At 41.0% G+C, this 27,238-nt stretch overlaps 1 protein-coding gene across 8 annotated transcripts in view; it reads right to left on the reverse strand.

Moving 5' to 3' along the window:
* The window catches only part of SORBS2 (sorbin and SH3 domain containing 2), a 207,745-nt gene that overhangs the window by 154,801 nt on the left and 25,706 nt on the right, over positions 1–27,238 (reverse strand). For 3 of the 8 annotated variants that reach the window (XM_080661539.1, XM_080661533.1, XM_080661538.1), the window contains exon 2: positions 15,690–15,828. The gene's annotated coding sequence lies outside the window, so the exon portion shown is untranslated. Of the gene's footprint in view, positions 1–15,689; positions 16,007–27,238 lie in introns of those variants that run through there. The other 5 variants (XM_080661540.1, XM_080661549.1, XM_080661548.1 and 2 more) reach the window with 3 other exon arrangements.

A 27,238-nucleotide genomic window follows, 5' to 3' on the forward strand; every position in this document is an offset into this window, starting at 1 on the left:
GACGGTTTCTGTTTCTTCACCTTTGGGCTGGTTTCCTCACTGACCTGCATGCAGAAGCAGGAAGCTCACGCCTCAGGGGGCCTGACCTCCTATTAGAAGCCTTTCAAATATTGTCAAGTTTAGTTCACTTTTCTGGACTTCGGTGGCTTCTTTGATGACATAAGATATTTAGATCATACAAAGCCCCTTCGGGAATCTTTTATAAAAAGAAACATCTGATGGATTATGTTGTCATTTCATAATTCGCCTCAGAAGCGAGACAGGAAATTCATCAATGTGAAGAAGGCAGAGCAGGGCAAAAAAAAAAAACCCTACTGCTTTTTCAAATGTTGACTTCTGAGTCACAAAAAACACACCACTCAGCCTCATGTCAAATTTGAGTCTTTAATTGTACATTCTAACTTTTAGAGATTTTTGGTAATGTTCCTTTTCATTGTTCCCTTGACATTCAAGAGGCTTCAGACACTAACGCTTTTATGAAATAATTTCAAGAAATGAAAATAGTATTTACCTTGAATGTCACTGGCTTTGTACCAACACCACAATTGTATTTTACAGTTACTATTCTGAGTCCTTGGAAATTAAACCACTATATCCTTCAAGGTAACATAATCGCCACAGAGGCACAATAGGCTAGCACAGAGAAACTTATTTGGTGTAGGATAGCTCCATATTGTATAACATATCACAGAGGCAAGTGTATGAACTAGTTCAGCTATTTCAAGCCCTTAAAACATCTGCTTCCCCTCCAGTTAGATCTCTACAGCCGGGTGGTGAAGATCAGGCATACGTTTTTAAAAATGATCTCTACAATGGTGATTGTCTTACTGTACTCTGATCGGAGCTACTTTCCAGCAGTAACCTGTACACATTGGTTGGCCCACGGAAGTGATGGAGTGTGATAAAGGGAACCTGCTGGAGATTGCTAACATAGAGGTCGATGGCTTCTGTATGTGATATATCTCGGGTTGTGTAGAGGCTGCTATTTCATAGCGTTGCTGACATCAAGGCACGTGATTGTTTACACAATTAATAAGACTGGTGGTGCAGAAACTCTCGAGCTCTAAATGGTAATTCATAAATTGCCATGGACATATCCAGAAAAATAAAAATGTGTGATGCATCAAAACCAACATCTCACTCTTTTTAGTTGCAGCAGACATTTTTATTTGAAAACATTGATATCCTTAAAATATATCAACCTTGTTGCTGATTTCAAAAATGTGAATGAGTATAAGGAGCAGAGGAAAAAATCGTTACCAACCCTACTCTGAAAAAGTTGTTATCATACTATTAAAGCAGAAAATATATTTTTTAAATTATTGCTATCTCAGTTACATAATAAAAATTAACAGATATAACCCCAACCACAAAGTTTAATTTACACACACACACACACACACACACACACACACACACACAGAAACATACACATTTGTGTTGGTCGATAAAATAAATATATCTTTTACATCAAAATTAGGTATTTCTTTGAACTGTAGTTCAAAGTGAGGAAAGGAAACTTTAAACATTTTCTTTCACCTTTAACTCCTTGCATGCTTCAGAGCAAACACCTGAACATATGTCAAAATATTCCGCAATCAGTAAGGTCTTTATTCATTGAGAAACTTTGCTTCAATATCCCTCTGTGAGACGTTTCCTGGATGTTTATCTTGAAAAACCTTACCCAAAGCTCAAATAAAGTTTTCTCAGAGTCACATTCATCTTTCGTAGGTCTTTCAGAAATCAAACTCCTTCAATATTTAGATAGGTGCAAATACAACACTATCTCCATAATCCACGGAGAATTTATATGTACTAGTATAGCTAGCTGTCATTCTAAAGACACTTTCCCCAAGAGACAAAGACCATTACATACGTTCACTTGTATTTAGGGAGTGGCTGCTCATGGTGATACCTGGTATATCTGTTTTTGGAGAAATTCTGGCCATATCGCTTTATAATTCACACTCAGCTACTGACCAAAGGGGCTCTCATTCTCAGTGTAGTGCAATGCCTCTTCCCATTCCTACCCCAGGTCATTCACTTGAAGTTGTGTTGTCATTGACCTTTAGTTCTCAAAATTGTAGGTTCTGCTCATCCCCTCCTGCATCTTTCTATCATAGCTCTTATTGCAAGTTTAATTATGTGGCTACTCAGGCAATTACCTTTCAGTCTCCCACTGCACTATAATCTCCATAAGGGGGGAAAGATTAGTGGTCCCCGGTGACTGACCGCCCAGAGGCCAGGTCACAGCATGGGGCAAACTCAACAAATGATTACTGATTAAATGACATGAAGATCAACGATGCCATAAATGTTAAAAGATCCCAAGGATTGGTATTTAGAATCTCCTCCTTCATATCAGATAAAATTACGTTTACTTTAATTATAGTAATAATTCAACGAGTGGGACCTTTATGCTGTGATTCCATACCTTATTCTGTATTTTTATTGCACATGATAGGTTGGTACCCTTACCATTTGGCTGTGCTTATATTTAAGGCAAATGATCTTACCTATAAATTAAAAAGGAAGGAATTTAAGACTTTACTAGTAAGACCAAATACTGTTTTAAGTGTCCTCAGGATAACGACTTTTAATGCCTTAAGCAAGTTCATATTCATTGAATGAAATCTTGTCATAAGGATCTAATTTTATGTAGCTTCCGTCATTGCTTTCTTAAAGACACCTTTCACTATCACATATGCATTGTGTGGAGTTGGTGGTTTAAAACTCTGCATGCTGACTGTAGCACGATAACAAAACATTTATCATTTAGCATTTGTCTACAGCCATCCTATCAGTACACACCGGCAGTGAAACAGGCGGAGAGTCCGAGGAAAAGGGCTCTTCAAGGTAAGTACCAGGATGACATTGGATCTCTATTCTACGCCTGGTACAACGAGCCCCACCCTTTCCTTATTATTGAATCTGGAACACTTCACCTCTGCCTTGTATGTGGAAAAACACAGGGCTATTTATGCTCAAAGCATGAACTGAACTTACTTCCTTTGGTTGGCATGGTCATCTTTCCAGGTTCTGAAGAGAAAGCCAAGTGAATGTAGTCTCTGTAGGATATGGAGTTTGGGAGATGGGAAGTCCACATGCAAAGCCTGTTTGTTTTGGTGAAATAATTCTGGCCTCAAGGGATGAGACTGGATGGCAGAGAAAAAGGATGTAAAGAGAGGCCAGGACACTATTGAGAAATCCGAATCAAGAAGGTTGCAACAGCCATTTAGCTAGGCCTGTGGTGGATATTAAAGATACGTGGGCAGGTAGAATCAATGAGTAGTGACTACGTAGGTATGTCTACAATTTGAATGCTCAAGGTTCTAATCCTGAATAACTGGGTGGCACAGCTATTAAGATACAGCACTGGGAAAGAAGAGCAGATTGGGAGTTGGAAGATGAGTTTTAGACCTACTGAGTCTGAGGTATGTGGCACACATTCGAATGAGATGTTTACCAGTGACTTGGAAATGTGTCTGAAACTCCTGAGAGATCAGGGATACAGACACAGATTTGGGGATTATTGTCAAGAGAAAACTCTGGGGAGATTAAGTAAGAGGGACGGAACCCAAGGGAACAGCATTAAAGTCAGGCAAAGAAAGGCACCTGTAAGTGGAATTCAGGAGTAATCAGAGATTGGAGGAAAATGGCTGCATCACAGAAGGCAAAGGAGAAGGAATTCTAAGGAAGGTCAGGGAATCAATGGGGCCTGATCTGAAGGTCTTCTCACATTTGCTTCCAAACAGTACTGTGGGCTGGTTGTGTAATATTTGGTTTCTCAGCTTTAGTAACGATGACATGAGGAAATTCACAGTCATTCTTTGTGTTATTAAAACTTCACAATTTCTCCCAATGTGTTAGTGTCCCATTAAAACAATTTTATATACTTTCATGGTCTTTACCTAGAAATGCAGAAAATCTCTTTTCTTTGAATTGTATGATATAAAATTATCAACTTTTTGCTTATGCTGAACTTTCAGCCTACATGTAAAATTACTTGTAATAAAAAAAATGAACAGAAAAAAATCACTCAGTACTACCCATCATTTGTCAAAACTCTTAACAAGATAATTCCTCCAGCGTTTCCATCTTAGCATACTAAGTGTAGCACAAATAGGAAACATCAAAATAAAAATTCTCAAAGTTAAGCATTGATTCTTGCCAAACGGTAATGAAAAATCATGAGGTTCCCCTGCCTCCCCATATCAAAGAAGTGTTAAGTGTAAAAATTAAGTAACAGTTGTGTGTATGTAAATCTCATGAATAAATTAAATTTCAGGAGAAGCACTACTAAGTATTAAGTATAAGCAGTCCTCATTTGGCATAGTATCATGTCAAGTGAGCTGTGTGACTGCTTTCAGGGTCCTATAGAGTATTGCCTCTATGAAACCACTTTCCATACACTTATGCACAGAGCATCTTCAAACAGGAAGATACGATAAGCTTATTCACCACTGGATTCAAACCCCATTATAAATTCTCATAAAGCATAATGACAAATTACTGAATAATTTAAAGAGGAAATATCACATGAGGTAGGTTCTATGAATTGTATGCAACCATGCCTTGTGGAATGATACATCCTATAGAAATGATCTTCAACGGAGGTTTACAATAGATATTTGTCTGCTAAAGAACAAAATTCATTTTCTTTTCTAGTTCACCACTTATAGAAGTTTGGGGCCCTAGGCAAAAATATAGAAATACAGGTCAAACACGATAACAGTTGTATTATTTTCCATTTGTAAATTTTCAGAAAATCTGGGCTGTTTTAGGTAAAAATAATAGTCTCTCAATATTAGCATCTGATGAACTTATTCTGTGTATAGAATGCATCTTAGATTTATGGCATGAAAGATAGAGGAAAAATACTTTTTTTATTGATTAAGGTATTACATATGTGTCTTTATCTCCCCATTGCCCCCACCCCCACCCCCTCACCCAAGCCCTCACCCTCTGGTGTCTGTGTCCATTGGTTAGGCTTATATGCATGCATACAAGTCCTTTGGTTGATTTCTCCCCCTTATCCCCAAAAGATAAAAAGAATAATATACCAAACATACATGTGCCCATCATTCACCTTAAAACATAAGACATCATGGACTCAATTAAAGCCTGTTGTCTACCTCTCTCCCTGCCTCCAGAGGCAACCGTTATCTGAATTTCTTATTTTTTAGTCCATATATTTCTGTGCACTTTTATGATATAGGTTTTTAATTTATTTTTACTTTATTCATTTACTTTTTTTTTTTTTAAGGTTAAAGCAATTCCTTCCTATGTTTGCTTGTGAATTTTTTTCTTGGAAGGTTGTTTGAGATTTTATCAATGTTTTTCACATTGAGATTAGTCCAAGTGTTAGAGTATAAAGTCTTAAATCTTGAGCCCATATGATTCATATTTAATGGTGAAAGGAAGCAATAAATGATTGGAGGAGCATAAAAAGATCTTTTTGACAATATTTCATTCGGTAAATATGAAATTGGCTAAGGCATTAAAAGTCATTATCTCTGGTCATTTAAAACACTACTTGGTTTTACTGGGAAACTCTACTTTCCTTCCTTTCTGACTTATTATGTGTAGATTGTTCTTAATAAGCACAGCCAAGTGTTAGATGTACCAGCCACACCATATGGTCTTCTGCCAAGTGTTTTTACACCTCTGCTCTCATTTAGTCATTCAGAATATTGATTAGAAAAAGGATGTATGTGAATGTATAAAACTATGAGGTGCACACATGATTTTTTAATGCTCTATGTTTTTTGTTTAATTTCAATAGACAAAAATCTAACTGCAATCAAGTTTTCTCACATTAGCATAAAAATTATCACTTTATTTCCAGACAAGTTTGTACAAGTTTTTACACAAGCTGTGGTTCTCACCGCATGAGACAAAGAAAACCCCAGTGCCAATTCTAAATTAATTTTGGGACATGAAATGCATTCATTAATTTTAAAAGTAAACTTACTCAAACACAAACTAAAATGAAATATATTTTATATTGAAGACCAATAGTAATCTTAAAATTTTTTCCCAAAAAGAAAACTTTCATTATTCTTTCTACAAAAATTGCCTCTAACTGAATTTTCCATTTCACTCAGTTTTTTAGTCTTTTACCTGGTTTTTAAGAGTTGTTTTTTTTTTTTATCATAAACTACATCTTCTGTGGTAGCAATATAAAGTTTAAAACTTGTTTGTATTTTGGTTTTAGTCTTCCTTGAAAGAAAATAATCATGTTTGATATAAAAAGTAAATTTTAGTGATTTAATTTTGTCAGAAATAGTAATAGTAAACTCTTAATTTTTATTTTAAACACTTTGTAAATAATTGCTTATATGTCATATATAAACATTTCAAATTATAAAAACAATTTTTAAATAAATTAATAAAATAAAATGATTGATTTGAAAATTTATATTTAACTAAGTTAGATAAAAGTATAAACTAACTTACATTTCAAATTATAAAATGATTTTTATGGTAAACAATTTGATTTGTTATTTATACGCCACCACTAAGAGGTGATAAAGCTATTCTTCCCAAAGTTAGCATTTTACTGCCCTACAGTCAGGGACAATGACCACTTCCTACTTCAGAATGAAGCCTAGACCTTTGACATTTAACACCCTTCTTGCATTAGCACAAAACTTCCTTCTTTATCCCACCACACCCCTATAAATCCTTCAAGCTCTCTGTTGTCTATTTACAGATGTGCGCCTGAAGGTCAACCAGCTGCTAGGCCATACTTTCCAGCACTTAGCTCTGCTGGTACCACAGGGTGTGGTTTCTAATCAAACTGCCGGTGTAGGAGGCCATATTTGTTTTTTATAGTTTCCCATTCTTAACTTTTTTCAACACTCATGGATGTCTTTAACATTAAGAATTTGTCTTAAAAGTTGAGTGCTGCATAGTTTTAAAACATTTAAATGGTCAGTTCAAACAAAATCAAAATTTCTGAATGCTACTTGGAGCTAAATTCGAAACCAACCAAATTTCTTAGGTTTGCAAAATTGAACCAAGTAGCACTGAGCTGAATACATGTCAAGAGCAACAGCTCTCCTAGAATTAAACCAATTCAAAGTTGTACTTGGACCAGGATATGCAACACTCAAAGTATTCAAAATACGATGCTTTGAAAACACATCGTACATGTATTTTTCCACTGAACTAAATTCAATTCCTTTTTTCAGGCTCAATTTTGTCTTTAGAAGAAGAGATTAATATTTCTATTCCATCTTTTTTAATACTGAACTGACCGGTCATAAGAGAGTACACTATTTTTATTTACACTGTATCAAGTTACTAACCTCATTCTTTTTACTGTCCTGTATCTTTTTTTTTTAAAATATATTTTATTGATATTTTACAGAAAGGAAGGGAGAGGGATAGAGAGCCAGAAACATCGATGAGAGAGAAACATCGATCAGCTGCCTCCTGCACACCTCCCACTGGGGATGTGCCCGCAACCAAGGTACATGCCCTTGACCGGAATCGAACCCGGGACCCCCCAGTCCGCAGGCCGACGCTCTATCCACTGAGCCAAACCGGTTTCGGCTGTCCTGTATCTTTTGTTTCAATCAGCCAACTCCTAACTTTTGGTTCATTAACACCATTGGCACATTCATGTCTTTCTCTGTAATCCTCATCTCCCTTTTGCTTATGTTTTCCACTTAGTGAAGCATAGAAAATTAAAACTTGCTGTGATTAGAAAATATCTCCCTTATTGCTTGGACCAATAGTTTTCTTGTTATGCTTTGGCTATTGTTTCTAACCTGTTTTATACTTTTGTATTTTATAACTGGGTGGAATGGCACACTTTGAAAGATCTGGACATGAGCGTCAATCTACCATTTGCTATTTACCAGGGATATAATGTGGATGATGCAGCAACTGTCTGGGTGTCATTGTCCTCAACTGTACACTGGGTATACAATGCCTGCATGACCAACCCCATATTAATAGTAATACCACCCTACATTAATAATTAAGGAAATCAAAGTAGTTATTGAATATGATACAGCTATGCATTTGGTGAAACAATAAAAATAAAACTAATTATCTCTGATAATACTGAATATTAAATAAAATTACAGGTGCAATTATTTTGCAGGTAGAGTTTTAGTTTCTAGGACAAAGTACTAGAGGGCAGTACTGTGTAGTTCCAATGCCTCATGCTCCACACCAGCTGATCTCCTCTCATTTCTACTATTCTTATCTTTGTCTCTTTCTCAGCTACATCTACTTGAAGGGCTGCCCACTGTTTCATTTCTAATCATTTTGAATGTTGATCAGCAATAACACTAACACATGTGCCCAATTATGATAATTTTCTTCTCAATAAATGAATGCCAACCCAACACCCCTTTACAGGGATACTCCATCAGACCTAAGTTCTTGCTATACCAGATTTCTGGATATTCTCTGAGTAGTGAGCTGTCTTTCTTCTGAGTCTTTAGTCACAATCAACTTCTTACATTTGAATGCCCTCTTATCTGACCCAAAGTCCAATTCAAATACAGTTTTTCCATCTGTGACAACATCTCTGATTTTTAAGCACTATAGATGCCTGACTCTCACTCCCAGCTCTGTGGCCTGACAGCACGGCGGACCTCCACATCATCCATCTTCTCCTACCAACTGTTATTATCTGACTGTCCCACTAGACTGTTTATCTGTCTATGGCACAGTTCTCAGAGTAAGTGGAAGGCTTGGTAACAGAATCCCATATTCATTTAATGGCCTTGATTGATCAAATTGTAAATAATGCCTGATGTCCTTGCATTTATTTAAGGAAGAAACAATGGAATTCTACCTTTTTTAAGACTTCAGTTAAGATTTTTGAGGACCACAACTAAGACTATGAATCTCCCCCCAAAATTAACAATGACAAATAGAGATGATCACATTTAATTGAATTTGTTTCAAAATGATGGACAGGGGGGTATGCAAGGGCCACATGTAGCCTATTAATCTGAAAAAGCAGGAAAGATTATTTTTTTAATACCACATCAAGGTATTTCCAGCTACAAACTGAAAATTCACGAACAAAATGAAAATTTTATTTAAAAAATAAGTGGCTGATAAGCTCACATTCAGAAATTAAAATGGATGCCATGGTCTTGGTTTGTAATGCCATTCTTCATTAAAAGAAACCATTCTTCATTCTTCATCTCTCTTGAAGAGATGATTGATTTTAGGACTCAGGCAGAAAATATACAAAATGAGCCTGGAGTATCTTGTGATATCAGGAAAGAAAAAGAAAAACTCACAATGACGGGAATATGTCAAAGGGACATAGGAGCCAAGCAAAACTGCCAACAGCCAAAGCTGGAAAAATTTGAGCAACAAAATAAGAAAAGTTGTCTTGAATTATAATCCAAAGTATAAGATAAATATCTATGCATTCATTCTGATATAAGTAAATGATTAAACTTAAGTAAATTGGGGAGTAAAGACAAATCTCCCACACAGAAGAATTTCAAATAATTTATGTAGGTGCTCTACCAGCGGGAGGAGCGTAACTCTCCTCTCTATCGGTGTGGGCTGCACAACGTTACTTCTCAAAGAGTGCAGTTTGGAAAGGGGGGGAAAGAGAAACATTCCAGTGGAGAAACATGACCAATGTTCCCTCAGCAGGTAATCAAGGTCAGCATCTACAGTGCTACCTCACGTGGATGGTATGTATCCTTGATGTGAGGTACTGAGAATGTCTTCCTCCCCAGGACCCATAACCCTGATCTAATCAGGAGAAAACAGACAAATTCTAATACAAAGACGTTCTGTGAAATACCTGACCAGTACTCCTCAAAACTATCAAGGCCAACGAAGACAAGCAAAGACTGATAAACTGTCATGGCCGAGAGGAATCTAAGAAAACATGATGACTAAATGTAATACAGTATCCTTTTTTAAAAAGGTATTGAGAGAGACAGAAAGAGAGAGAGAGAGAGAGAGATTTTATGTAGATCTGTTGTCCCACTTATTTATGCATTCATTGGTTGATTCTTTTCTTTTTTTGGTAATCCTCACCCAAGGATATTTTTTCCATTGATTTTGTAGAGAGTAGAGGGAAAGAGAAAGGGGTGGGGGAAGAGAGAGAGAAACATCGATGTGAGAGAGACACATTGATTGGTTGCCTCCCACACAGGGATTGAACCTGCAACCCGGGTACTGAGGCAGCGATTGAACCTGCAACCCAGGTACATGCCCTTGACTGGGAATCGAACAGGCTGAGGCTCTTAGCACTGAGCAACACCAGCCAGGGCTGTATTCTCGTATTCTGGATAGGATCCTGGGACAGAAGAAAAACATTAGGCAAAAACTATGGAAATAGGAATAAAGTATGAACTTTCGTTAATCAAGTGTCAGTATTGTCCATTAACTTATAACAAAATTACCATGTTAATGTGAGATGTTATTAACAGGGGAAACTTGGCATGGGGTATATGAGAACTCTGGTTCCATCTTTACAATTTTTCTGTAAGTTTAAAATTGTTCTAAAATAAAAAGTTGGGTTGAAAAATGGATATATCATTCTGACCTAAAGGGCTGTGCTCATGCCCATTTTATTTTTATTCTGATATGAATTATTTGACCGTTACTGAACACACACTCTAACTGTGAGACACATGAGAATGAATGCTCCTCTAACTCAGGGGCCCATGGGCGAGCTTTGCCCTGTGTGTGAGACTGCAGCCCACAGCGCTAGAGACCTGGGGCCTTTTCCTCCTCCAGCAGTTCCAGGGTGGTGAAGTCTGCAGGGAAGACTCCTGTTCCTGCCAGAATAAGAGAAGCGGACACCTGGCCAGTGTGCCTCAGTTGGGTGTCCTCCCTTGTACTAAGGAGTTGACGGTTCGATTCCCGGTCAGGGCACATGCCCGGGTTGCAATGTTTCTCTCTCCCCTCCCTTCCTCCCTTCCTCTCTCTCTAAAAATCAGTTAAATTTTTTTTTTATTTTAAAAAAGAGAGAGAAGTGTAAATAATAGAAAAGAGGGATAATGCCATGAGAAAAAGAAAAGTTAGAGCAAGAGACATAGGAGGCCTCGGTCCAAATACAGAGGAAAGAGGAGTTGCCTTCTTGGTTCTCTGCTTTAATTCAAGCCCCAGTGGGCTGCACTTGCCCCTGGGGATCAGAGTGATTCAGGGGGTCACCAGGGTCTCCTACTCCATGATAAAGCTCAGGATGAGAGAGGCTTTAAGGGGACCTGTCTCCTGACAACACTGTCTACGTATAAACCTACAAGAAATGCCCACCTCTTTTGGACAGTCCACCTTGGGAAAGTGAGAGAATGCTTTGGGATCATTGAGGTGTTTTGGCATTGTAATGATTAAAGCATTATTTCAGAGAAAGTGATAACATCCAAATAACAAATAGAAGTTTAGTTGGAGAATGATGACTTTCCTGGAAATGATGGTTTATCTGTTTCAGGCAAATAATCCTCTTTGGTCTATCAGGGGAGGACTTTGTTCTGTGACATCATGGTCTGATCAGATGGATACGAATTTTTTTTTTTTTTAAGAACATAAATGCCACGCGTCTATACATTTAAGTTTTAATAATATATCCTTGTGGAATGGATAAGCGTTATATGGACTCCATTTTCTGACAGTAAATTAAGCACAAGAGAAGACGTGTCAGAGACTGATTTTTGCATTCTCAATGACTAGGGTGGTCATTCTTGAAAGAAGATCACATTATGATGTAAAGAAGGTTTGCATATGCACAAGTTTGGTGTTTATTTGCCACCTGGTATTTCGCCCTTTCTCTTTCCCAACCAACCGGGACGATGGCTGTTTTCAAAATATTGAGCTCAATCCACCTTTATGTGTTTCGTGAACCCCCTTGCCAGATGGTCCTGATTGTTTTCTCCTGTTTCTCTCTAGCACCTCCCTTTGAGCATCTTCCTCTCCTCTACTCACTGCACTGGTTTTGGGGTATAAAAATCAGGTATGCTGGTAAATGCTACGCAATGAATAGTGAAGTCAGTGTTAAAGTGACTTTAGTAGCTCCCATCTGGAGGACCCACACGGTTTGGTACTGTGAGCTTTTCAAATGCTTTCCGTAGTACGGGATCAATGACAGTCAGTTTGCAAATCATCTGCTAAAATGCATCTTCCATGGTCTAGTTCATTAAACAAACACCTGACTACAAAATTTTCAAAATCAAATGTCATAATTTAATTTTGTAATAAATAACTATCTATAAATGTCACTAAATTCAGTCTGACTAAACCTTCAGTGCGGTCACAAATTTAGTTTTTATGAAAATTCTTCAAATGAGTTCAGAAACCCTCCAACCAATAACATGACACACCAACTCAGCGTTTCCTGGGCTCAGCATCTCTAGGGGGCACAGACCCGTGACCTTTCTGAGGCTGGCTCTTGCAGCTTCATTTACAACTGCGTAGGTCTCCCCACTGGTCATATTTTCATTGGAGGTTATAGCCATTTCTGGAATCCTAATGATTAGAATGTAATCTTTGTTGTCCTCAATAAAAAAAAAATAGTACCCCCCCCCAAAATTCAACATTCAGCCAACACAAACTTAGATGATCAACAAAAGAAAGGAATGTTTTGGGATCCTGGGCTTGATTATTTTTATTTTAGATGTGATAGATTTGCTGAACGCAGTTTACAAAATCCCCTTTCTTCTCCACCCACCTCCACCTCCACCTCCACCAGAACACACACACCTTCACAACCTGGCCCTGTCTGTCCACTCAATACACACATCAGCTCTAAATCCCCACCCTTTTCTGGTGGAAATTGACTCTGCTGAGTACCCCTGTATTCTCAGTCTACATTACAAATAACATTACTGACGTTTTCAATGCTTACAATGTTCCTTAGGAGTATATCACTTGAGCAGGCGAAAAAAAAAAAAAATTAGCTGGAAGTTTATTATTTTTTTCCACCAATGTATTTGACACCACCTTTGGAGCGCGAACAAAAAGCATACTGTCAAGTGGACGGACTAGGACAAAATGTTACTGTTTGTTCCTCACGGGCACAGAGGTATATTTGAGCAAAGAAAGACATTCCAGGACTCTCCGGGGACTTCCTTCAGCTGAATTATACCAACATGTTCACACCACTGTGGTTCAGGCTGTGCAGGAATTTAAAATGCAGACTCAAAGTTGCCAATGCTTAAATACCACAGCTATAAAAACTCGTATTAGGATTGAACCTGGCTTTCAAATGTCATAGAACAAGTGGGAGTTTCTTGGCGGAAAAAATGTGTGTGCCCATGCAGGGACACGGGAGGCATGAAAAGAAGGGACGGCCTTGCTTGACAGGTTCTATACTCATACAGGGAGGCCTCCGCGTCCCTAGAAGTCACCTGGCTTTGGATTAGGTTTCAAATCCAGCCTCGCTGACATTCACGAAACTTTTGGCAAAACACGGGCCAAGTTTCGAGCAAGGCCGGGTAGAATCCTTCCTTTACGTGGAAGCTGCGTGAAACTCGGGGGCTTTGGCGAGCTTTCACCTGGAGCTTCACATTCAAACCAAAGTTTCAGAGGAAAATGAAGGGGTGAAGAGACACAAAGTAACAGAACAGCAGCAGCAGCACAGGAAACAATGGCTTGCCCACCGAGAATGGAATGGGCCTTCTGACACCTTCCTGACCCCTGTCATCCTGGTGCCATAGGACTCTGCACCTGAATGTGTGTTGCCTGTGACAGGACATTTTAACTCAGCAATGCCGCATCAGAGCTCCCTCGTACTAAGGGGGGGGGGGGGGCTGGGGGGGAGGGGCATACTAGCCCCCCAAACGCAGGCAAGTACACGCTTAAAATAACTGGAGGATTTAAAATTTTGACCCATCACAGAAATGTGATCATTATTAGTACGCTCCTTATAATGAAAATTTGAAGTGGGGGGTGAGGGGTTAGCAATTAAATGTCCAGATTTGGGGAATAAAAACTGGACTGAACATCTCGGAGTTTTCTTACTATTAGTCCACATTCTAGAGACTCTATTGCACCTGATCCCATGGAACCTCTCCCACAGCCTTCTCCCCAGCTCCTGCCCTCTGAAACCTCGTCCTGTCCTGTGGCCACTGGCTCCCTTCCCTCTCAGCAAGGTGCAGAGTGCGGGGAGCCCACTGTGCCAGCTCCAAGGAGCCCCAGCTCTGGCCTGGGACTTAAACAGCCCCCTGATGGCACTGGGCTCCTTCTAGCCCTCACCTTCAACAGAACAGGTGGGGACAGTTTGCCAGGAAAGTCAAACTGAATATCAGGCTGAGGACTTTGAAAATTCCACCTCTGCTTTGAGGGGGGTGGGGAGAAAAGGATAACAAACGAGTGTAACACACACACAAATTTTCTTTAAAGAAAACACGTAAAAGTTGATTGAATGGCTAGAAAGGGCTACACGGCCTATTTTAGGAAATAAATTTTTTTCATTCCTTATCCCTCATTCAGTAGAAGTTTCACTCGCATAACAGGCTTTTGGCTACCAAGGGGTTTTTCCCCCCCTAGTTTTCCTTTTTAAAAATTTCCCCGTCTTTCTTTCTTTTTAATTGTTCTTCTCCTTTCTTTCTTTTTTTTTTTTTTTTTTTTTTTTTTTTGAAGTTACCCAGAAGATCACCGTGTGTTTAAAACGCATGCTTTCTTTTGACATGGGATCTGCGATATCAGTAGACTGTTTTGGAAACGAGAATCAGTAAATACCAAGGATATATCTGTGTTCCTGTTAAAAGGCAACAGTGAGGGCCGGGGACACGTGGTGATTGTGAGTCCGCGGGGGGTCCAGCGCGGGGCTGACGGAGCGGGACCCTGCGCGGTCCTCTGCTGCCGGCGGGGGGGGGGCAGGATGGTCCCGGTCCCGGTCCCGGTGGCGGGAGGGCCTGGCCGGGAGATAGCCTTTTCCTGGCAGGTCGGGGTCTCCGCACAAGGAAACCCCAACACGCAGCAGAGAGAGAACCAAAGCCCCATGGATCGCCTCCAGGAAACGCTTTGGAAGCACGGAACAAAAAGACTTTTCACCGACCACAGCGAACACCCACAATCCAAGTAAGAGCTGCGTCTGAAGTTCAAGTCCACCGATCAAAGTACTTGGCCGAAGGGTAGGCGCGCGCACACGGAGGGGTGGCGGGAGGCGCGGAAAGCTCCCCGGAATATTACATCGTCACGTGAGAGAAACCTGCCGGCCAGGCTTGCAGCTGGGGAAGGAAGCCTCCGACCCGAGTCGGCGAACCGTGCCAGGAATACGCAAAAAGCAAAGAACCAAGCACACGGCTCCACTTCCCGCTGGGAATGCGCGCACGGCGGCGATCGACCCAAGAACAGAATGAAAGAGAGCTTGCTCCCTGTCCTTCAAGAACAATTGCATCTTTTTCCTTAAAAAAAAAAAAAAAAAAGCCCGTAGGAAGGTAGACATCAGGCAGCGGTCTAAACAGCAGCTCTGTGAAGTCGGCCAGGCGGGCTGGCTGCGTGGGGTCGGGGCGGGTAGGTCCGGGCTGCGCAGGCACAGCGGGGACGGAGAGTGTGCAGCAAAAGTTTAAAATCTCACCCCCCCCCACCCCCATGCACAGAGGCTCCTGCTGTCATGGGGCACACCCTGTTTACCTGGAGACCGTTCGCAGCCCCCGCTTATGTCCGCTCTAAATAATGTCTTTCAAAAGCATGCATCGGAAACGTCTCAGGAGCCAATGAAATCGTCGTAGAATGAAAACTCTTACCTCGGGGCAGCCGGGCTCCTCAGTCGCTCTGAGCGGAGGAAGTAGGAGGCAGTGGCCTTTACATGTAGAGATGGTTTATTTAGCCCTTTTCAGAAGGTCTTCAACGCCAGCGATTTCAGATTAAATCCAATCCAAGTGTCTGAAGCGGGGGAAAAAGGCAAGAGAGAAGGCAAATAAGGGAGCGAACAGGATCGCAGCTGCTGGGTGGCGCTACCGTTCGGAGCGCCTTGGAGCTATTTTCAGCATTACCAGCAGCCTGGGGTGACTTGCGAAGGGATGAAAAAATCTTGTCGGAATCGCCACACCCCCCATCCCCGACCCGGGAGCGGGTGGGGGAGGACACCAACCAGGAAACCCACAACGTGGTGCACTGTGCAAATATGCATTTAAATGTTGAGGAAAACTGCCCAGCGCTGTTGAAAACAAACAAATAAAAACCTTGACTGGAATCTTAAAGAAACAGAGTGCCTAGCCATAATCCCCAAGTTTTTTTTGTGTTTTTTTTTTTCAAAATGATTTACCAGATTCATTGAAAATAAGATGTTCTGTTCATGCCTTAATGGAGAGGGAAGGCTTTAAATCTGATATTTTCTTGCTCATTTATGTATGGGTCTTAAAAAAAAAATGTTCCATCTCTCTGGTAGGTATATCTGTGGTCAGCCAAACCTTCTTAAGATGGAAGACAAATGGTTTGTTTCTAGCACGCACCCAAATTTCCAGTTTCATCAAGTAGGCTATTTTTGAAAGCTGTTGACGTTTCTTATCTGTTGGCAGTGACTGGGGACCCTTCAGTGACATGATGCAGACAGACACCAATTCCCCCTGCTCTCCCCACGAAGGCCAATGAAGACATAATCCAGACTGAGTCACCAACAATGGCCAGCAAACTAGGGCCTTTCATTTTGTTTCTAGAATTATAAATTAAGATCTAGAAGTTGTATTCATTTATGCAATTCTGCAAATATTTGTGAGACGTACTCTTTAGCCTAGTATATGCCAGACACTTCAAGAATAGAGTGGGCAAAATCTATAGCGCCTTTGCTTCCAATGGTTTACAGCACACAAATGCAGCAAGGATAAAGATAGAATTGGTTCACAGTTTCTTTTTTTTTTTTTTCTTCACACTGTGAGACTATTCAAACCATAGCAATTGGAGATGAGATCTCTTTATGTATGACTGAAGGAAAATGCTATGCATCATCAGACCAACTCCCAAGTTCCATTGCTTCATTCTGCCTTTAACACCCCTAAGAAGGAAAGTTAGTTACTTCCTACAAAGGAAACACTTAGGTATTTTTTGTAAAAGCCTTTATTCTGGGTGGAAGAAACCCTGAATCCTTGCAACTCCCCCGTCCCCATAACGGAGACAATGCTTAGCAGTCAATGAGTTCTGCTGAGAGATGAAAGATTCTATGACCTTAGTCCAGTATAAAAACCACCATGATATAGTTTATAATGAATAGGGTGAAGGTTGGTTACTAGGCACTCAGATCAAATCCAATTCTTTCCTTGCAAATGAAGAGAGACACTGAAACTGATTATAGAAAATACTGAGGATTTTGCATGCTGTGTTAAAAAGAAAGATATGACTGCTATTTCAAGTACTGTGGTAAAATATGAAATCCTTTAGCATAATACACTTATATTAAAGCTATGCAGATATTTAAATATAAAACATAACAACTTAAGTTTGAAATACCTAATCAACATTTTAAAATAAGATTAACTTTATTTAAAAATATATATAGCAGGGTTTTTAAAAATCTCTGTAGAATAATGCATTTTTTTCCATTCATTTATTTTAAATGATCATAGAATAATATGTCTTAGTTATCTGTCCGTTTAAAATAGGATATTTACATTACTTGGTCAAAATGACAAATGGCAATTCTGACAAAAAAAAATGGAAGCCTGAGCCTCAGATAGAAAATTTTAAATTGTTTTTACTTTTTCCTCCTTATAGTAGTTTATCATAAATAGAAAATGCATTTAAATATCAGCCTTCCTTGAGAAAAATGGAAGTTACGGGAACTAATAAAGATGAACTATCTGACTACCAAATCAACGATTATTTTTAAATTCCAAATGGCCTGTTTTCCACAGCACTACACTGCCTCACGTTTAACTACAGTCTTATGGAGCTGTGTTCTGAGAAATGCTTCTTTAGATGCTTTCGTTCTTGTTCGAACGTCACAGAGAGCACTTAACACAAACCTAGATGGAACAGCACACTAATCTCCGAGCTGTTTGCTCCCAGGCGACAAACCTGTACAGCAGGTTATTGTACAGAACAAATCGAGATGATATCAAGCACCAGAGAAAAAGGATGCTATCAAGAGATGCGGCAAATGCGGGAGATGTATGAGGCTGCTGCCTGGGTAATGTGCCACCCTGTTTTACGGTGTTAAAGAAAATCCACAGGCCCCCAAATGGCATCACTGCCGATAAAAGCCCATGATAACAAACCTAGGTTAATATCTGATCTAATTGCAATTCCAACCTCTTCCAGGAAAGGAATCTTAATCCACCGGTCTGTAATTTTCTGGTCAAGCCCCAGTAAGATTACCTGTCACTGTGGTCCCTCTCCATCCCTCATGGAAAGAAGAGGCAACCTGCATGATAAAAAAAAAAACAAAAACCCTTCCCCTCTGTCCCCCCAAAGAAAGGTGGCCTGGCCCCAAAATAATCATTTCTTTTTGTAATAGCTCCCTTGCCCCACCCTCTTCTGATAAAAACCTTCCATTTTTCACAACCCCCTACAGCCCCCTTTCTAGTTGCTAGATGGCATGCTGCCCGTTTTGTGTATAAGGAGAAAAAGTACACTCTAAAATAACGATAAAAGTATAGCATAGTAAGTACATAAACCAGTAACATAGCCGTTCATTATTATCCACAGTATCATGTGCTGTACGTAACTGTATGAGCTATGCTTTTACATAACTGGCAGGGTGGGAGGTTTGTTTACACCAGCATCACCACAAACACATTCGCGTGTGGCTATGACACTACGAGGACGGTGACATCACCAGGCGACAGAAAATTTTCAGCTGCTTTGTCATCTTATGGGACAACCATTGCATGTGAGGTCTATCGTGGATCCACAGGTCATTATGCGGTGTGTGGTTTTATTATTGGAGTCATTTTGTATTAAAACCTGCCCTTGAATGAACAGATTATGACCCTGCTAGCTGCTTCCATTTATCCTGCCATGGGTCGCACCAAAGGTCTCCTTTGTTCCCCAAGGGTCCCATTGACCCACCAGCCTGTCCACAGCACCTCTCACCAGATTCGATGTTACAGAAAAGTGCATGTTGGACCTCAGGCATATTTTAAAAGGTCAGAGGGTAACAAATTTGGACTTTTCTACTTATCCAATACGATGCCTTTTATAAGCTATGGATGTCTTAATAATTGTACTAATTGTAGTCATCTTAATGATTCTATTTGTACTCTTTAACTTCCTTTTTTTTAAACAAAGAAGTAGATTTAAAATAATTGGGAAATGCTTCTATTAAAGTGGGCTTCTCATATTGGTGAAACGCCACATAGGGCTTTGGGCATGGCCCCTCCTGCGTGTACCACGGGGATACTAAGAGTACCAGTCCCCAGAATCGTGGTAGGGTTTATATAAATAATGCACATAAGATGCTTGGCTAAGTAATGGCTGATACATAGCAGGCATTCAATAAAAGTTCATGCTGTTATCATTATTAGTGTAGGAGTTGGCTGTCCAATATGATGGATTCATGTGGCAACTGACCATTTAGCATGTGGCCAGTAAGAACCGAGGCAGCGTATGAGAGTAAAAAACACACTGGACTGCGAAGACTTACTATGGAAAAAGTATGTGTACGACCAAATTAATTTTTATATCGGTATATGTTGAAATGATGATAATATTTCAGACACATAAGGTTAAAAAAGTTTTGTGATAATTCACTTTACCGGTTTCTTTTTCCTTTTTAAAACTGACAACTAGAAATTTTTACATAATATATGTGGCTTGCATGAATGTCTATTGGGAAGTGCCATCTAGGCCAGTGGGACTTAAACTGTCAAAGCATAGATTGCTGGGGCCCACCCCCAGTTTCTGACTTAGTAAGTTTGGGGTGGGTCCTGGAATTTTGCATCTCTATCAAGTCCCCAGGTGGTTCTTAACCACACTTTGAGAACCAGTGAGCCTTACCATAGAGTGGTCCATGGACCAACATCAAAGACATCACTTGGGATCTTGCTCAGTAGTTGACACTCTCAGGCCCTACCCATACCAACTGAATCAGCAAGTACATTTTAACAACATCCCCAGGTTGTGTGTATGCACACTGAAATTTGAGAGAAATTGATATAAAGTAGCGTCTTTCCTCCCTGGGTACAAATGAGACATATCTGGAGAATTCTTTTAAATACCAGTATCCCGGACATACCTCTGGAAAGTTTGCTTTAAGTAATCTAGATGAAATCCAGGCATCTGCATATCTAAAAAGCTCATGGGGTGATTCTGATGTAAAAGCAAGCACTGAGAGTTTGATGGGCAGTGGGTCCCATCAGGTGTCAGAGGTCAGGAGGTCAGAATCCAGAAACCAGACAGGTTCCTTCTAGGGAGGGCTAGTTGCTTTTGGGGGGGTGGGGGGCGGGCACAGGGCGGGTTGTCCAGTGCTAGGAGGACAAGGCCTGAGCAGATGGAGACAGTGGAAACTGACAGCAAGGGTTTGGGTGAGGGACCCAGTAAGAAGCGACCTATGCTTCCTCAGGTCTGACAGAGGACACTCGCTGCTCAAGAGTGAATAAGGCAGCGCATAGCCGTGGTCTCAGAGGAACTAGAACACTAGGCAAGTCATCTGGGTGGAGATGCAGGGTCTGGACAATAAAGGACTTGGGCACAAGAACGCAGGTGCAAGTCATGCGTGGGACTGGCCGCCGTGTTGACGGTGTCCTTGACCTCTCCCGGACTGGATCAGGTTCAGAGGCTCAAGCAGGAACCGTCGTTCAGGGGTGAGGAGGGGAAGAAATGGACAGCAGTGTGGGAAGTCAGTGTGGTTCTCCATTTCCTTCTCTCCCTCCACAGCACACAATAAAAATGGGGATTGTTCTCGGCTCAGTATGGGTCGAATTAAAACCATGTATGCTGAGGCAGAGCTGACGCAGACCGAGCTGTCCCAGGGGGCATTTACATCTCAGGAGAGGGCCTTGTGAACTCCACGCTCCAACTGTTCCAGCGGTCAGAAAGGTGGGTGTGGTGGCGCCAGAGGCCTGGTTCTCCGACCCACCTTGTCCTTGCCTTAGACGAGTGTGCCCACGACTTTGATCTCGCCAGTTTGCTAAGTGACACCTCACTTTTTCAGGTGGTCGCCAGAGCTTAGTGTGCTCCGGTGACTCCAAAATAAATAAATAAATAAATAAACAAACAAATAAATAAATAAAACCATCCGCGTGGGAGAGAAAGCCGCCCACATTGGTAGCACTTAAAATTACCAATTCTGCATGCAGAGAGTTTCCTTCTCACTTAATTGGTTGGTTGTATCAGAAAACCTTTAAGAACTGCATGACGCTTAAGAACAGAGGGTCTGGGTTTGAATCCTGGTCGTGCTGCTTTTGTGTAACGTTGGGCCAGTGAGTTCACCTCCCCGTGCCTCCGTTTCCTTCTCTATCAAGGACCTATCTCATTGGGTTGTTGTGAGGATTAAAACAGGCATTTTAAAGGAATGTCGAAAAGTCTGGCACGTTGTAAATGTTATTGTTGGTTAAATGATGAAAACGCAGAATAACTATGCACATATGTTCCATATATGTTCCGTATATGTTTCCATATTGTGGCCAAAGATAGTCGTTTTTTTCAAACAGCACGACAATTTCCAGGGATTTTGATGTGCGTGGCTTGTTGACCGACCCCATGTATTCTGAGAGCCCTTGGACAGTGGTTTAAAATTTTTTCCCAAGAGAACTCAGAATTCTCAATTGATTCCTCATCACTTCCTATTATTTGAGAGGATCTCAGGAGGAAGGAAGTGCATGGAGTTTTCCCATGAATATTGTTTTCTAGGTTATGTTTCCCCCTGAAGTCCTTTGAAAAGGGAGCTGCACTATAAATGTCCGAAGGCTTCCGTGGCCCATGTGGGCTTCGCAGCATTGTCTACTATTCCCGGAGAACAATGTGTCATTCTCTGGGACATTTTAGTGCTTGGGGAGAGGCAGCAAGACCGCCTGACACACTGGCATGAGTTTCACAGTCGTATTGAAAAGGCAGTCAGATTCTCCGGCCGACAGAAATCAGATCATGCCGATTAAAGGGACGGGTGGGCCCCGACGGCAGGCCTGGTGGGTGCAAACTGAAGGCTGAGATGAAGCGTGATAACATCTTTTGCGCTGGTCTGTGTCAACCACACGAGACAAAGCGAAGCATATGAAACAAAAACGATGACGCTTGGTAGCATCGTGCACTTCCTGCTGGCCAGGCCGTCTAGGGTCCCCAGTCCCCTGGGAGCGCAGCAATGAAGAAACGCCCTGGAGTGGGCATTTCAGAACAGTCACGTGGGTCTCTATGCTGGCGCCCTGAGGCCCAGGCGGAGGAATCTAAATAAACTGATAAACAAAATAGATGGGGAGAGGTAGAAGACTGAGGAATCTCAGCGGGAAGGGGTGGAGGATGGGGAGAGATTAACCTAACAAGGGAATTGATACACATATATGCATAGCTCAAGGACACAGACAGTCCTGTGGTGAAGGTCTGGGTGGAAGGGTGGAGGGGGTCAGTGGGGACAGAAAACAAAGGTGACATCTGTAATGCTTTCAACAATGAACATACATTTTTAAAAAATAAAATTAAAGTCTATGCCTTTGCTTGGACTTAATGTAAATTACATTGGACAACAACCCCCCAATCTACGTCTACAGATGCGATTACTTGAAGTTTGTCAAATGGTCCCTAATTCCTACTACCTATTACAGCTGTGAGGAAGATGTGTTTTAGGAGGTGATTTGCCATCCACGTGCCATTCGGCACTGAACTTCATCAAATAAGGTGATAATCTTCATGAATGTTAAAGAACTAGTATCAAGTGCAAGAGATTATACAGAAATAAGTTCTTTTTTTTTTAATTGTTTGAAGTATTACAAATAGTAGTACATATGTCTCCTTTTTTTTCCCCCATTGACCTCCCCCCCTCCCCCCAGGACATGCCTTTACCTGCCCCTCCCCCCCCCCAGTGTCTTGTATCCATTGGTTATGCTTATATGCATGTGTACAAGTCCTTCGGTTGATCTCTTACAGCCCCCACCCCCAACCTCCAGAAATAAGTTCTTATACCCTTTGTTAAAAGTCACTTTTCTAGTTAAAACATGTTTTTAGCTGTACTAGCTGACTCCCATATGGATTAAAAAGTGCCTCTGCTGTTTTACATAACCATGACTTAGCTTTTCTTGATATTTATATTCCATGAAATTTGAGCATATGCAACAGTTGCTAGATATGGTCTAAAAATCTTTAAGATAAGTGTTCTAAAAGTGGCTCCACATGATCTGGTCTCTTCTGGCATCTCCACCCACTCTCCCCTCCCCACCCCCCTGCCTCTCTTTTAGCTCCAGTTCTTCCAGCTTCTCTGCTCTCCTCTCAGTTCCTGGGATGGGCCACACTCAGGGCCTTTTTGTGCGCTGTTCCCTGTTGCTGGAACGCCTTTCCTGCTCAGCAGTTCATGCCCAAGGGCACTTGGGCCCTCAGCTGAAGTGTCCGTCCTTTCCTCAGGAAGGGCTTCTCTGATCCAGCCAAGGTCAAGGTTTTTGTGGTGTGTTTTTTTCCTTGAAGAATCGTATTCTTCATTCCTTTGAGGGTCAAACTCAGTTGCACTTGAGTGGTTGATTCGTGTATTTCTCCTCCATGACCCTGTAAGCTGCTGTTTTCCCATCCGTCATATGGACTCCTCACACACGGATTTGTGCCTGGTACAGGGTCAGTGCTCGATATGTATTTGTTGAATAAATAGTTCAACAATAATTAAGTAATTTTTTGCAGAAAGCATGAAGCAATGGTATTTTTGTTATTTATGTGTCAGAGCTTGTAAAATAATTATTTTCTCCTGTAAAAAGCAAAAACAAAACAAAACTGTTTTCTAACTAAGCAGCTGTTGCAACTGAGAGGACTCGGAAACCTTTGCTTTGTAGCTACAGGTTTGTTGTAAAAGGCAGATGTTACTTGTTTGTTCTATTAACTTAATAATTTGCGTTCTAAAATAGATTGGAAATAACTCAGGTTTTCTGCCTCAGACAGCACATCCCAGACCTTTCCCACAACCATGTCATCCTCTACTGGGGTGCATTCATCACTCAGGTGAGGTCCCCGGTAAAAAATCCTCCTCGTCAGGGTTGTTGAGAGAATTACATATTTGCCTGTATATTGCTAGATAGTTGTACCACCTGGATCTCTGTAAGTTATAGCTGATATTGTTTGTAAGATACTTTATGAGTAGGAAGTCAGACAGACAGACATGAAGTATCACACCAGCAACTCTACCTGGTCAGTCCACTGTCATTCCCGGGGCATGAAACCCCTTCTCATGTCTGTATCGTGCATTAGTTATAACCATGCAATGAATTTCTGGTCGCTGACTGAGATGCTGGGGGATTTGTGATCTTGTTCTCCGGCAAAGGCCACGTGATCTCAACAGGCGAGGAAAGGAGAGCTTTATGTGGCCAAAGCTACAGGGCAGGTCAGGCTGGGGCTGGTCTCAGCCTATGGTTTTGGAAGAGGCTGTGTAAACACCTCTACCGTGCGCAGAGGAATGCTAGTTAGAGCTTATGAATGTTTGAAAATGTACTACTTGTACATGTTATTTATAAATTTGTAAGGCAATCTGAAGTCACCAAGGTAGAGCACGAAATACATCTTTACTGAGGCATTCCAAAAATGAACTAATTAACCCAACAACCCATGACACATTTCCATCATTACTATGACCACAGATGTTAATTTCACAGGGATGGTCACACCAATAAATAATGCACAAGATGTTAGAAAAGTGTCCCTGAAAGTCAGACATGAAGGATGAGTAAAGGACAATAAGGAAGTGCTGACTGCCATTCAAGGGCAGAAGGAGCTGTAGGTTCATGACATCAAGTGCATGAGAAGAACTTCTTCCTGAATGAATGAGGCTGGAAATGGGAACCTTAATATTTTGTCCTCTAATCCGGACCTTCCTACTCTTTGTGAGACCTAAGGTGTGTCCTGAGTGGGTAACAGGTGGTGCTGCAGTACTGATCCCCTCAGTTGTCAGGTGACCAGGTGAGACCCGGCAGCTGGAGCTCCTGCACCAGTCACCTGCGGCTATTAGCAGCCTCACTGGTTTACCTCGGTGTGCCTGCAAGTATTTTCACTTTGATTATGCCAGATACGGAACAACTTGGGAGGGGGTGCTCTAACCAGCAAGGTCAACCTACTACAATAGTCTTAGTCACCAAAGGAAACACAACAAATAAGATGGTATGTGAGAGGCATGTTGGAAATATCAAAAAATGAGTAATGATATTTGAGTTTTACAGAAAAAGGGGGGTGGGGGAATCTTTGTTTATAGTCTTGGGGCTGAGCTGGGACTGGACTAGTCTCCAGTGGAAGGTATGACTATGCTCTCTTTTTTCTCATCAATGATTTCTTTCAGGATCCTTTTTTAAAAAAATTTTAAAATTCTTTATTGTTGAAAATATTACATATGTCCCCATTCTCTCCCCCCCCAAATTAATCTCCTCTAACCCACCCCTGCTCCCCACCTCAGGCCTTCACACCTTATTGACCTTGTCCATGGGTTATGCATACAAGTTCTTGGGTTGATCTCTTCCCACTCACCCATCCTTCCCTGCCTTCCCTCTGAGATTTGACAGTCTGTTCCATGCTTCTATGTCTCTGGATCTGTTTTGTTCATCAGTTTATTTTGTTCATTAGATTCCACATATTAGTGAGATCATGTGATACTTACTTTTCTCTGACTGGCTTATTTCGCTAAGCATAATACTCAGCATCATTTTTGATTGAAGGTTCTCAGTGATATGTTTTATTTTATAGTCAGGTCACTATTTCCATACTTATTACTCTTTAAAATAAATAATTAAGCATATAACAGTTGGGGCAGACAGTGCAGTGCTGTCTACCTATTAAGGATCCATTTTCGCTTTGATCTTTACTCTAGACTCCTGACAATATGCCTATCTGGAAACTTATCTTCCAAGATTCCCTAGCAGTTTGTGCTGGCTAATAAGCTATAGGCAAGACACTTCACATATGCAGTAACAACACAGAGCCTGCTTTACCCTTTCACCTAGTGGATGGAGATGCAGATGCATTCTGGGAGGCACGTGCTAAGGGAGGGATGGCAGAGCTGAACACATTCTGTGATTCTTGGTGTTTGGGGCAAACCAACCCCTTCCCTGGTTAAATGGCTGTCTTGAAGTAACCTGTTTGTTGAAGCTGGAAACATACTAGACACAATCATCTAAGAACAATTTTGTCACGCTGTGCTATCTGAAAGACAGTCGTTGACTGGTAGGCCTGTCATTAAGATATCGTGGAGCTCTAGTTGGTTTGGCTCAGTGAATAGAGCTTCAGCCTGTGGACTGAAGGGTCCCAGGTTCAAATCCAGCCAAGGGCATATGCCCAGGTTTCCGGCTCGATCCCCAGTAGGGGGCGTGCAGGAGGCAACTGATCAATGATTCTCTCTCATCATTGATGTTTCTATCTCTCTCTCCCTCTCCCTTCCTCTCTGAAATCAACCAATCAATCAAGAAATAAAAATAAAAGAGATATCGTGGAGTAGATAGTTTCAGAAGTTTTGAAAGAACTTCTGGAAATGATCCACTAGCCCTTCCCGCAGTTGCCTATTGTCATTTCCTAGTGGAGTGAAAACTGCCGTGAAAGACAGAGCCATTCTGTTGGAAGCCCCAGGAGCTGCGTCATTTGAATATTTTTGGCTCTAAATATAGTCAAGTAGTTGGCTCCTTTTCCCTAAAACTAACACTTAATGATCGTGATATCAAGAGAAATAAAAACACAGTAATAATGTACAGGAAATACAAAACAGGAACCCATTGTTTATCCTGTTCTGGGTGTACATGGCCAGAGCATTGTTCGGAAAACTTTGAACAGGGTCATTTCAATGGAGTTCACTGAGCTTTCAACATCTCAATTGAATGGTGGAATTTGTCCTTGTTAGAGAAAGAGTGATTTTGAAAAGATAGTCAAGGCTAGTGATGTATTGAGTTTGAATATTAAATAACCTTTAACATTTCCACGTATGCTTTCTTAAAATGCTGAATGCTTATCAGAGGCGAAGGGATGGTAGATTAGGAAGCCAATGATTTTCCAGCTTTGAATAAAACTAAAGACACATGCAAATGTGGAAATTATTTTAAGCATCCTTGTCTCATGGCTTCTAATTAAATACCATACATTGAAGAAATGAATATAAATCATAATACATTTCATTATAAGAGGCAATTACCTACCGGTATAAATAGTTTGTCTTTCTATCTATATTTTCCAAGAGCATAATGATTGAGAGCAAGGCTCTGGA

The sequence above is a fragment of the Plecotus auritus genome, assembly GCF_963455305.1.
Source record: "Plecotus auritus genome assembly, chromosome: 3".
Lineage (NCBI taxonomy): Eukaryota > Metazoa > Chordata > Mammalia > Chiroptera > Vespertilionidae > Plecotus > Plecotus auritus.